This window comes from Chamaea fasciata, unplaced genomic scaffold (genome assembly GCF_029207755.1).
Source record: "Chamaea fasciata isolate MVZ Bird 193981 ecotype frontalis unplaced genomic scaffold, bChaFas1.0.hap1 SCAF_6, whole genome shotgun sequence".
NCBI lineage: Eukaryota > Metazoa > Chordata > Aves > Passeriformes > Sylviidae > Chamaea > Chamaea fasciata.
This window is the reverse complement of record NW_027094091.1, coordinates 67,899,077-67,910,523: the sequence shown is the minus strand read 5'-3', so window position 1 is coordinate 67,910,523 and position 11,447 is coordinate 67,899,077.

Sequence of the window (11,447 nt, the reverse complement as noted above, 5' to 3'; positions counted from 1 at the left end):
AGTAAATCTATAATAAAACATAACAGTGAGTACAGTCAAAATGCAACACACTTAAAGCCAGTGTGAGGCAGTGCGTTTTTATGTGACACACAAGCTGTGGAACCTCAGTGTCATCAGGGCAAGACCTTTGTGAGGTTGAGTACAATTGGGCACACTGGTAATATCATCTCTAGTTAAATTACAGCAAAGGGGTGAAAAGAAAACATCAAACCTGGGGGACAGTGATGCCCATCATGCATTCCTTCAGTGCAGGAGTAGTGCCTGGTGCCACAGGCTGCCAGAGCTACCCCAGCTGGATGCTGGGGCTGGTTTTCAGTCCCCTCAAGCTGGATCTGACCTTGCAGTTCCATTCACCTGGGCAACGGCTGTGACTGTTTCTGCAGCCTCTTCAAGGCTTGTCAAGCAGGATTGTTGCCTGCATCTGGTGGTACATTGGCTTCCTCAGGGCTTTAAAGGACAGTGATTCCCCTACCTACACCAAAAGTCCTGTCCCTCTTGATCAAATCAGACCAAAAGTCTGGTTCAGTGTGAAGTCTCTTTCCAGTTCTATATGGTGAGCAGAATGAGTATTTTGTAATCTGGCTGAAAATATACCTTGTTCATATGCCTACTTTTCTATTATCAAATGATCCCCAAAAAGGGAGTCCACAGAACAGCTTTGGTGGAAGTTGAGCTGTGCATCAGCTGCAGGAGCACTCTGGAGACCCCAACAGTGTTTGGTGGACTGGCAGGACTGGGTGGATTTGGGGGATAGGTCCATGAGGGTAAGGGAAGTTCCTGAGCTCACAACAAATTGCACTGGATTTAAATTTTAAAAGGAAGTGCAGTAGTGAATAAAGGGTACTGAAGTACTCTTTAAAACTTTCCATTTCCCTAACAGGCTTTTTTCAAAGTTATTGCAAGGAAGACTGTGAAGTAACCAAGCTTTGCTACCCAGGTGAGAGCAATGGAGCAGGGAAGTGGCACAAGCCTCCTCCTGAGCCCCTCCTGCTTGGCTGCCAGCCTCGGCTCCTGCAGGTCAGTGCAGCGCCTGGTGTCTCCGGGAGGAAGGGTGACAAAAGTTAGTGGAGGCTGCCCTGAAGCCCTGTCACAGGAGGTGTGACATTTATGGCAGTGCTGACATACTTGCTGTGAATTGCAGGAAGGGCACACGAGGTCGGATGGCCAAGCTCCTTGGCTCTCTTGCTGAGGGCTGTCTGGACCAGAAATCAGCTGCTGCCTGGTGAAAGCTTTTTATGAATCACTTTGAATTAATACTCGTGAAGGTGGGGCGAGGGGGCAGTATGAAGAGGGATCTGTGCTGACAGTGGCCAGAAGTAGTGCTGCTGACAGGGCAGACTTGCCATGCTGGCACAGGGACAGCGGCAGCAGTGCTGTTCTGAGATCTGCAGCTGCCCATAAACTCCATGTGCTGACAGTTTCCCCAGGCTCTGCTAGCACTGCCAACCCAACAGCCTCTGGAACGAGTCCAGAGGAGAGCCACTGAGTTGATCACAGGGCTGGAACACCTCTCCTGTGAAGATAGGCAGAGAGACTTTGGTTGTTCAGCTTGGAGAAGGAAGGCTCCAGGGAAACCTTATAGCACCTTCTAGTATGTAAAGGTACAAGAGAACTGGAGAGGAACTTTTCACAAGTGCATAGGATGATGGAGAATGCCTTTAAGCTGTAGGAGAGTAGGTTTAGATTAGATTTAGGAAGAAATTCTTTACTGTAGAAGTGGTGAGGCATGAAACAGGTTGCGCAGAAAAGTTGTGCATTCCCCATCCTAGGAGGTGTTCCAAGACCAGGTTGGATGTGGCTCTGAGCAAGCTGGTCTAGTGGAAGGATTCCTGCCCATGGCAGAGGTGTTGGAACTAGATGAGTTTTAAGGTCCCTACTAAGCAAAACTGTTCTATTATTCTAGGATTAACCAAATTTTCACTATCTACACACTTTACTAGAGCTACATTTCATATACTTACCAACCACATCTACTGCAAAGGTGGTAGACATGATTTGTTTATGATTTATTTAAAAATCATTTTACATTATTAAACTAGTGTGCTTTCTTTGGAGGAATTTACTGTTCTTCTACTATATTACAGATATTCTTCCTGACATTCTAAGGATAGTCATATTCATGTGGGGAAAAATTAAATCCTCTGTCCATAACTGAATTTCAAGCTGAACATATCACAGAGAGAAAAAGATATATACGTATTTTTCATGACTTTGGTGTATTTTAGGTCTGTGAGCTGTCACGCTAGTAAGCCACCACCTCTTAGGGGCAGAAATGAGTGTCTCCCTTTACAAGCCTGGATTCACTCATACCCATAGGTCACAAAAACTTCGGCAACATGAGCACTGCAGTTTCTACCAGGGTGCTAACAGTTTATTTCATGTGCACATTGGTGCCCCCTTTCCTCGGAGACAGGAAACCTGAGACCAGCCAGGAACTCTCTGTCTACAAGTGTCAAAACCTCCAGAAATCCCTCTGGGCTCTGTGGTCACTGCTCTTGCACATGTGGATGTCAGTCTGTTCCCTGCCAGCACACGTCAGTGTGAAAACTTGTGCTGCTTTGTGGCTGAAGGGACCCTGAGGACATTCACTGATGCTTTCTATGGATGCCCAGGCCATGTCTAGCTTAGAAATGTACCCTGGTAATGTACATCACTACCCAGATGATGAGTAAGAGATGACCAAAGGTGTAACTACCCACAAGAACATTAAGCCTGTGAATGACAATAAGGCAGTGTTCTAAAAACAAGGCAGCATAACGAGGGATTTAAAGATACCATTGTTTTAATGAGGTGAAATATAAAATATAGGCTGATCTTTTGTCACTTCTGCTGTTTTGCCTTACATTTTGCAATCCCATACATGAATAGCAGTAAATTTTTATTCTAGCACCAGTTTGCTCACAGATTTGTATTTCTGAGGGTAATACAGACGGGTGTTCTGTAGATTGGTCTTAGTTACAGGCAAAGACAAACTCATCTGCCAAAGGACTGTTCAGCCACATGAGAGTTTTCCAGCAGCAGGTAATCCACAGGTACTGAAAAGATTATCAGATGTCAAAAGTTCTCATTCAAGGTTGCCTTTAAAGTGATATTGTCTGTTGCCTGGAAATGTTTTATTCCTGAAGACTTTGTCAGAGGGTGTTTCCTTGGGTATTATTTCTGCATCTGGCAATGGCATGAGAGGTTTTTACTGGGTTGCTGCTGTAGAAAGTCAAGTTTCTCTAAGCAGACTCGGACTCAGATATTCCATAAAGTTCTGAATTGAGTAAAATGTGACTTAACATCAGTGAATGTGAAGTTAATTTAAATTTACATTTATATGAATCAGAGGCCTAGGCAACCTAAAAAAAGAATTTTATGCTTATGAAATAAAAAAAAAAATAAAAAGAGCGGCACTCACTGTACGGTTTGGAAAGCTGTCCTGTAGTATAGCCAAATGAATTTCTTTCCTTTGCACCCATGCTCAGGGTTAGGGTAGAAACTTTGATTTCAGACTGATTATTTCAGAAACCATCTGCTCATGCACACAGTAATAAACATGAGAGGGATAGCAGAAGGTTGCTGCCAGAGCAATGCCACCTATGTTCTACCCTTTAAGACCCAAACAATGGACAGGTTCATGAATACAGCAAAAAGGTGTTGAAGAAAAATGTCTTTATCCACGTACTCATGGAGTACATTATAACATGGCCAATCTTACCAAGTTTCACAATGAATCGTAGGTGGGAACTGAAAAAAGCAAACTCTTGCCCAAACATCATTACGGTAAGTGTAAAGGAAAAGAAACATTGTAGGTGGGGATCGTAGTTCTGAGCCATTCCTTTTGGTGTCTTACATGTTAACTGTCCCAAAAAACCCCAATAGGACTTCACCGTCACAAATGTCCCGTTCTGCAGACAGCCTGCCTGTTCTTGCCTGGTTGGCCACAACCCCTGAGCAGTTCTGACAACAAGAAAAAAAAAGAATGCCACTTGACGTATTTCACATTTCCACTCCTGTTCAGTGATCTTTTTTCCTTCTGTCTGCGGTTGTTTAACCTTGATCCAGTCGTTCAGGTGAGAACAGAGAAAAGTGGAAACAAGGCTATGTATTTTTCCTCCCATGTGTTGAGACACAGCACAGTCAGAGATAGACTCAGTGGCTTTTGAGCTGAAGTGTTCTTTGAAAAGAAAACAATATTTTGATTATGGCTCAGTGACATTTAATTTCTGCAGCCAATAGTGATTATTTTACCATCTGGAATAGTGACCGTTGAATTTTCCCCTAGGGATGGCTGAACCACAGAGGAGATTGTGGGGAAGCACCATCCAGGTGCCAAGCTCCAGAATCCACAGTGCAGCCTAGGATCAATTCTACATTTTGCAAAATCATCCTTTGCCTGTCTGTGCCTAGACTTTGCAAATGCAAGCTGTTCAGCTGCAACAAAAATTTCCATGGAGTAGGGAGCAGGGAAGCGTGTTTTGGGATAAAATCCAGGCTGCTGTTTCCAGCCTGCGAGCTGCCTACATTGCACTGGCAGCTACAAATTAGGTGACTCAGTCCTGTGTGGTCACAGTCAGACAGAAAATAGCAACGTTTGTGGCACACAGGGTGCTGTGGCTGGTCGCAACCTATTGAGCAAATCAGTGTTTACAACGACCACTGCACTTTTCCTTTCCCTGGTGCAACACCCAGAGCAGCCTACTTGATTTTTCAAGAGCCAAGTATACCAGTGATAGCAGGGCCAGTGCTTTCAGAAGTGAGTCTTGGAAACAGTGGGTGAAAATTTCCTCCTCCATTTAGACACCTAAATAAAATGCCTGCCTTCAGAAACAGGTTCTGAAAGCCCTGGACCTTATCATTAGTGACATATTGTTGAGATCTGTTATCTGTGTGCTTCCACAAGTGACCTAGAATAAGAAGAGAAGAATTCTTGTTTTTAGAAATGGAAGAATTTGCCCTTTAGGGAGTCCTTCATGACGCAGAAATAATTAGGCAGTCTGCTGGGCTTTGCTTTGACTATCACTGCATAGGATGTCCTTTCATCAGTGTGGAATTACCCAGTGGCAATCAACGAGCAGAAGCAGCTGGAGATGATCCATGTTGGCCATGCTGCTTTCCCAGGGTGAGCAGGGTTGGGGCAGAAAATCCACCACAGTGCGACTGAGCAGCAGGAAAGCAGAGCAGGGGGAATTCATGGCACACCACAGCAACTGTAGTGACTGCTGCAGGCCACAGCCACAGTGTGGATTGAGGTTGCCCTCGGATTTTTCACCGATTTCTTTTCAGCATATCTGCAGCTAAAAAAAATCAGGTCTGGCTTTCTTTTAGCTTCACTTTAGCAGAGCCAAAGCAGATTTCCTGCTATTGGCTACAGCAGGGTGCAGAGGCTTGGGACAGAGTTTCTCCTGGATGTCAGGGAGTAGCATGCAGGTCCTGGGTGCTAAACACAGTAAGGGAACTTGTGTGGGCAGCTAAGGCCATCAGAGGGGTTTGAGCTGTGTATTTCTACTGTTTCATGTTGCACAGGGTCTGGCTGCAGACTTATATCAACTGGAAGTCAGGAAACATGAATGTACCATACCACATTTGACTTTGTCATTGTTACTATGAAGACAACAACCCAAAGACCCTAATTCTAGCGTATAGGAATAACTAAAGCCTGCCTAATCTCCACAAGGATTTCACTTCAAGTTAGCTCCAGTTAAGAATACTTATTTTTTCAGAGGTAAGCTCTTGTCAGAAAGAGTAGTTTCCTTTAAATCACTGGATTTAGATGGACATTATAGGACTCAATACATATGCTGAAGTGTTGGTCTGAGTGGACTAAGGAAGGGGTCTTTAATTTGGATTTCTATTTCTAGGTACAACTTTGCAGTTTCTCAACATCATCTTTTTCTGATTGAATAATGAAGGAGAAAATGTTTTCCTGAAAGGGCTTGTGAGAGGCAGAGCACTTTCTAATATTTAATCTAGACAAAGTTAAATTAGAGGGAAAAAAATACTTGCAGGAGACTATTAACCACTTTTTCTATCAGAAATGTGCAAAAAGAATTGCTATGCTAGGCAACGTCTGTCTACACATCCTAGAAATTCAATATTTAGTAGAAGTATTCACCAATGCAAGATCTTTTTCTCTCTTTAGGTAACCTCCACAAGAAAGAATAAAAATGGATAAACTATGTGGGCACCCATCCGTCTTAATCCAGAATATACCTGTCTTCACATGGAGTTACTCAGAAAGATCTGCTCTTCAGCAGATTCAGATTGCACCCTTAGAAATGCAGAGCAGGAACCTCCCCTTAGACAAGAAGCTAAAGTCTTCCCAAAACTAGAGACACTATTCCATAGTCTTACCTTTTTTAGGTGTGCATTCTCCTTCCAAATTACTGATCCATAAAACTGCAAATGCTGGTACTGACATTAGAGCTGGGCAAGGGGAAAAAAAGATGATTAAACAATTTGCCTCTGTCAATGGCTTCAAGATAAAAGCCTATATCTGCAGTTCTACATTTCTTTGGTATAACAAGAAATAGGTCTGCAAAGAGGCTTCTTAAAACAAAATTCATCCTAACTGCTGGTTCTGCCTGTGTATTAAATACGTCTGTTAGCTTGTGGGGGCTTCTCTTACTCAGAATTGAAGTGAGATTCACAGGAACATTTGTTTACTATGTATCTGATCAACCAGGTACAACCTTTACCATGGCAACTACATTAGACAGAAAAGAACGATGCATTAGGATAGTACTGGCATTTGCAATGTAGTTTTTAAGGTCTGTTCAAGATGAAAAACATACAGAGGTCATAAGCACATGTTACTGGAATGAAATTTTGCAGGAACCAGAAGACACCCACTTTTTCAGGGCAAAGATTGCTAAAAGGCATGATATGACACTGAAAAAGATTAGATACCTAAAATAGAGAATATCAGTGCAACAAGATATAAATCTGAAGTCTTCAGCTACAGGTCAGAGACTTTGCTGCTGAAACAGACTGTACTTGATTCCTCGGGATTCAAATTTGGAATGCTGGAATTCGAAATCTCCCAAGTTTGCGTGAAATGGAAGATGTGCAGCTGAGGGCATCTATCATGTCAAACGAAAAGGAGTTCATAGTCAAAGACCCTGCTGAGAAAACCTGGCATCATCCTCGGGGAATATTTCTTCCTAAAATCCTTAAGCCTGTTTTGGAGTGATGTATTTTAAACAAAAAATTAAAGGGGTTTGCTTTTGGTGGGTAGAAGAGGTTTTAGCAGGGTGTGGATTGCAGCCAGCACAAGTTGAGATGCAAGCGCTTTGTTTGCAGATCACACTGGCCAAAGCTTTTATGTCAGGCAGCAGAGTGATCATCACTACTGTTAATCTTCACTTACAATAATTTCCCTGTACTTTATGAATAAAATGGGGAAACAGCACAATATTGCCTAGCAGCTGTCTGAAAGTAAATGTGTTTGTGTTTGTAAGGAATGAGGACCTTTGGATGAGTACAGCACGTAAAGGACTGTGGATTTTTTTTACAACACCTCATGCTGGATTTATCTGGTGTGTTAAACGCGTTACTATCTTGCGTGCGTTATTTATCAAAATAACGCAAACAATGAGAAAGATGAATAAATTGAGTGCTTTTTCTGTCAATAGGAAGAATCCAATGGGAAAGTCTGCAAGGTCATGCAGTTAAAGGCTAATAATGGAATTCAGCAACAGGGTGATGAAGGTTTAACAAGTGAGTATAGCTGCTGCTCCTTTAATTATGAGAGCTGGGCTTTGCAAGAGTACTGCCTTTCCCTAGCAATTTTCTGTGCCTCCAGAGACCTATGAACACTGTTTGAGGACAGGAGATGAATTAATCATGTCTCTCCTGGATTCACAGAGAGATTTGTTTGAGATTCCAGTTTTACTTCCAAAAGTAAAATGATGTTCTTTTACATAAAACTTATGCTATTAAATTGTGGCGTAATGAGATCTAACAAAGTGGCAAGTATAATTCTGAAATACTGTGGGTTTTCACTCTTGCTCTTCTCAAGGTCAGTTCCAAAATCTCAAAAACTTCTCCCAGCACTCCCTCATTTTCAGTTATATTGTTCAAATTTTGCCATTCCTGTCAGAACCTTCATTTTGGGGTCCTTTGAACTGCCCAAAATAAAACTTGAGATGTTGTGCTGATATCAGAGTCCTCTGAGGTCTGTGACCTCTGAAATGAGATTTGTCCTCTTTGAAGGTAGAAAAAAAACTTGTGTTCACAACTTCCATCCATTGCAAAAACAGAACTTCCAGAACCTCCAGATACATCACCCAGCATTGCTGTAGAAATGCCTCTGTAATGAACCAGATTCTGCTGATGTTGAAGCAGTTCTGTCTTTGGCTTTTCTTTCCAAGCTGTCTAACCTCATTCACAGCAGAGCCACAGGCAGAGGCGTGGTATGTGCCTGCATAGTCTGCCCTTATAAATGTATTTTCTGCATTATTCTCTCACTATTGACTTGTGTTTTCCTTCACCTGCCCATGCCTTTTGTACCAGAGCAAATCTTGGTGTTGAGAGATAGGGACTAAGAGGTGGTGCTTGGGACTGTTTCACGGGGTTTCTATGTACAAAAGCATTTCTGAACCACGTAAAATCCTTTGGTTAAAGTAGATCAGTATCTGCCAAAAATAAGCCCTAAGGTGCATTTCCACAGCCACATGAAACAAGCAGCCACCTGTGACTGAGTTGTGCAAGTTGCATAGTACCAACCGGATCCTTGTTTTCCTCATCTTTTGCATCCTCAGTTAAGGCATGGAAGTTGTATTTGATAGCAAGTGCTATGATGTGATGTAAATAAATCAAATCTTGTCTGGTTTGCTGAAGAAGAAATTATTAAGGGTTTCTATCTTTTGATCAAAAATGGTGAGAGACTGACTTAAATTAGAAGGAAAAGAAAGAGCATTGATGGAAAATTACCACTGAAAGCCATATTGTCCTGTGTGCCTGAAGACTTCATTGGGTATCCAGTGAGCTTCTGAGTTATTAACATCAGACTCTGGGCTGCTAAAGTCTCTGCACAGACTCTAGACCAAGGCTGTGTGCTGGTGTTTAAAAAGTCAAACGGAAAGCTTGACAACTGATAAACTTATCACACAAGTGTGCATTTTTGTGCTTAGTCTTTAACACTGCTCTTTTTAACACCCTCTCCTTTAATAACTGAAGGTAAACCCTTTACTGCACATGGAAGAAGCTGTAAGCTTGTTATAAATGAATAAAGAAGGAAGGGTAGGTGTCACTGGAGATGTTCAAGGGGTGAGCTGAACTGTACCATCCCTCTGCTTGATGCCAGATCAAAAGCCAGTCCCTAAAGTCATATGGCTGCTGTTAGTTTCAGAACAGCACCATGTTTCCCTGGGCTCTGGATTGTGCATACCTGAATGAATCACAGCTCCCTGGGTACAGGTGGGCAGGGAATGTATTGGCAGTTACATTGGAGAGTCCCTGCTGGAGGAGGTCATCTTTACACAAAGCAGGGAGGAGGAAAGATGATACTCACCTGGTTACAGTACATTGTATCTGCCAAAAATCTCTCACAAAGCTATTCCCATAGTCACATAGAACAAGCAGCCACCTGTGATCACGTGGTGCAACACATCCTGTGTTTAAAGATATTCATACTTTTGTGCCAGTCTGCCCATTGGGAGGGATTGGGATACAGAATTTGCATTTTCATTCTAAGCCTTGGAGAACTTCCTCCATTGCTCTCTGGTGTGTGCCTCTCGTTTGTGTCTTGAAATGGTCCCCTGTTGTGTTAATTCTTCAGTAAAAGGTGAGAATGCATCCAAATCTCCTTCAGAATTCAGTTTTTCATATTTAAAAGGAAGTCTGTAAAATTGGCACTGATGTTTACTATTAGGAGGTAGACTGAGGAAAAAAGATCGTCTTTGGCTAGGACATTTCTGTATCCAGGTGATGCTTAAATCTGGATGTGTGTACTCAGTGACGTGAAGATTTTATTCACAAGGTTAAACATTCCTCTTGTATCTCTGTTACTGCAGGATTCTCCTTGGCTTTCATGTAATCCTTGCCTGCTACTGCAAAGCTAATTTTCCAAGCCTACGTCTCTGCTTAAATAATTTCTGTGATGTCTCTGCCAGATTAGGTGCAAGTGAAATGCTTGTTCCTCCAAGGCCAGCTGTGATGTACTCTCAGTCTCATGATCATCTCTCACTTGCTCTTGGTACATTCCCTTCCACCTCCCACTGATCTGTGCTCCAAGGCTCTGCCGCCCTCCTGTTGCATATTTAAGAGTGCACATTCTTTGGCGTTTCCAAAGCATCCCAATTTCAGTCATCTTCAGACATCTTTTCTAAGAAATTAATATTGGAAAGATGTTAACATTCCCTGGATCTCTGGCCAATACTCTCTTAGGTGTTGTCTGTTTTCTGCCGAGACTGAAAGCTTTCTAGGGCTATCACAGTTCTGCCTGGATAGTCCCTAAAACAACTCATATGCAAATAAAAAAGAGTGGTAACTGCTAGGAACTCAGTGAGTGTTATCAAGTAACATCTACTGAAGTTGATGTAATGTTTTTAAAGATATGGGGCCTTGAACAAGCCAGTCTCTCAATGGAAACTGCTGAAATAAGTGTGAAATGATTTCTTTTTGTCTAAGGCTTATGCCACCTTTTGAACTGCAAAAGTTTCAGGATAGCAACAATGCCACCAAAAATTACTGTTCTAGACTCCATTTTCCATTAAATACCTAGATTCAGTTTGAATTGGTGCTTCACTCTTAAAAACAAATCATTTTGTATCTTAAAAGAAATTAATCTGCCACCTTGACATTTGCAGGTGCTATTCAAAAACCACCCTAAACTTTTGAACTCCAGTACAATGAGCCAGCAGCTCACATACAATTTGTTGATGTAAATTCATTCTGGCTCCAACATGTAGAAGGAAATTCAGTCCAAGAATGCAGCTGTAGATATTTAGAAGTGTCCCAGATGACCATGGCAGATCTGTAAACTATCACTACAAAGTAGTTTGGGTGAAAAGGGAAATGCTGAACCCAGTAAATGGGTACACCACCCAGCTGTGGTGTAACCAGGCCTATGGCAGAGCCAACCTGTGACACCTATCAGAAGAAAATGTTGGTGTTGAACACCAGTGTTAAAACATCCAAGTGGTGACCCAGTCATGGTAAAGGAATTGTGGGGCCCTGTTCCTTCCTTGTTAGCATAGATTAGAGAGGCAGGCTCTGGTGTGCCCAGCAGGCTGGGCCAAAAGCACTTGATCTGGTAAATGGATGCATGCCTAGACAGAGCTAGGAAGGGCTGGTTTGTTTTTCCCTTGACACATAGCTATTTTCTCCTGTCTGTCCTTTCCTGTGTTTTGGTCAATATGGGCATGGAACAGATGTAACAGGGAATGGATGTCAGAGGAAGTTTCCTCTTCGTTATTTTCTGCATGGTCTTGCTGCTTAACCTTCCCAGGAGAAGTTTCGGG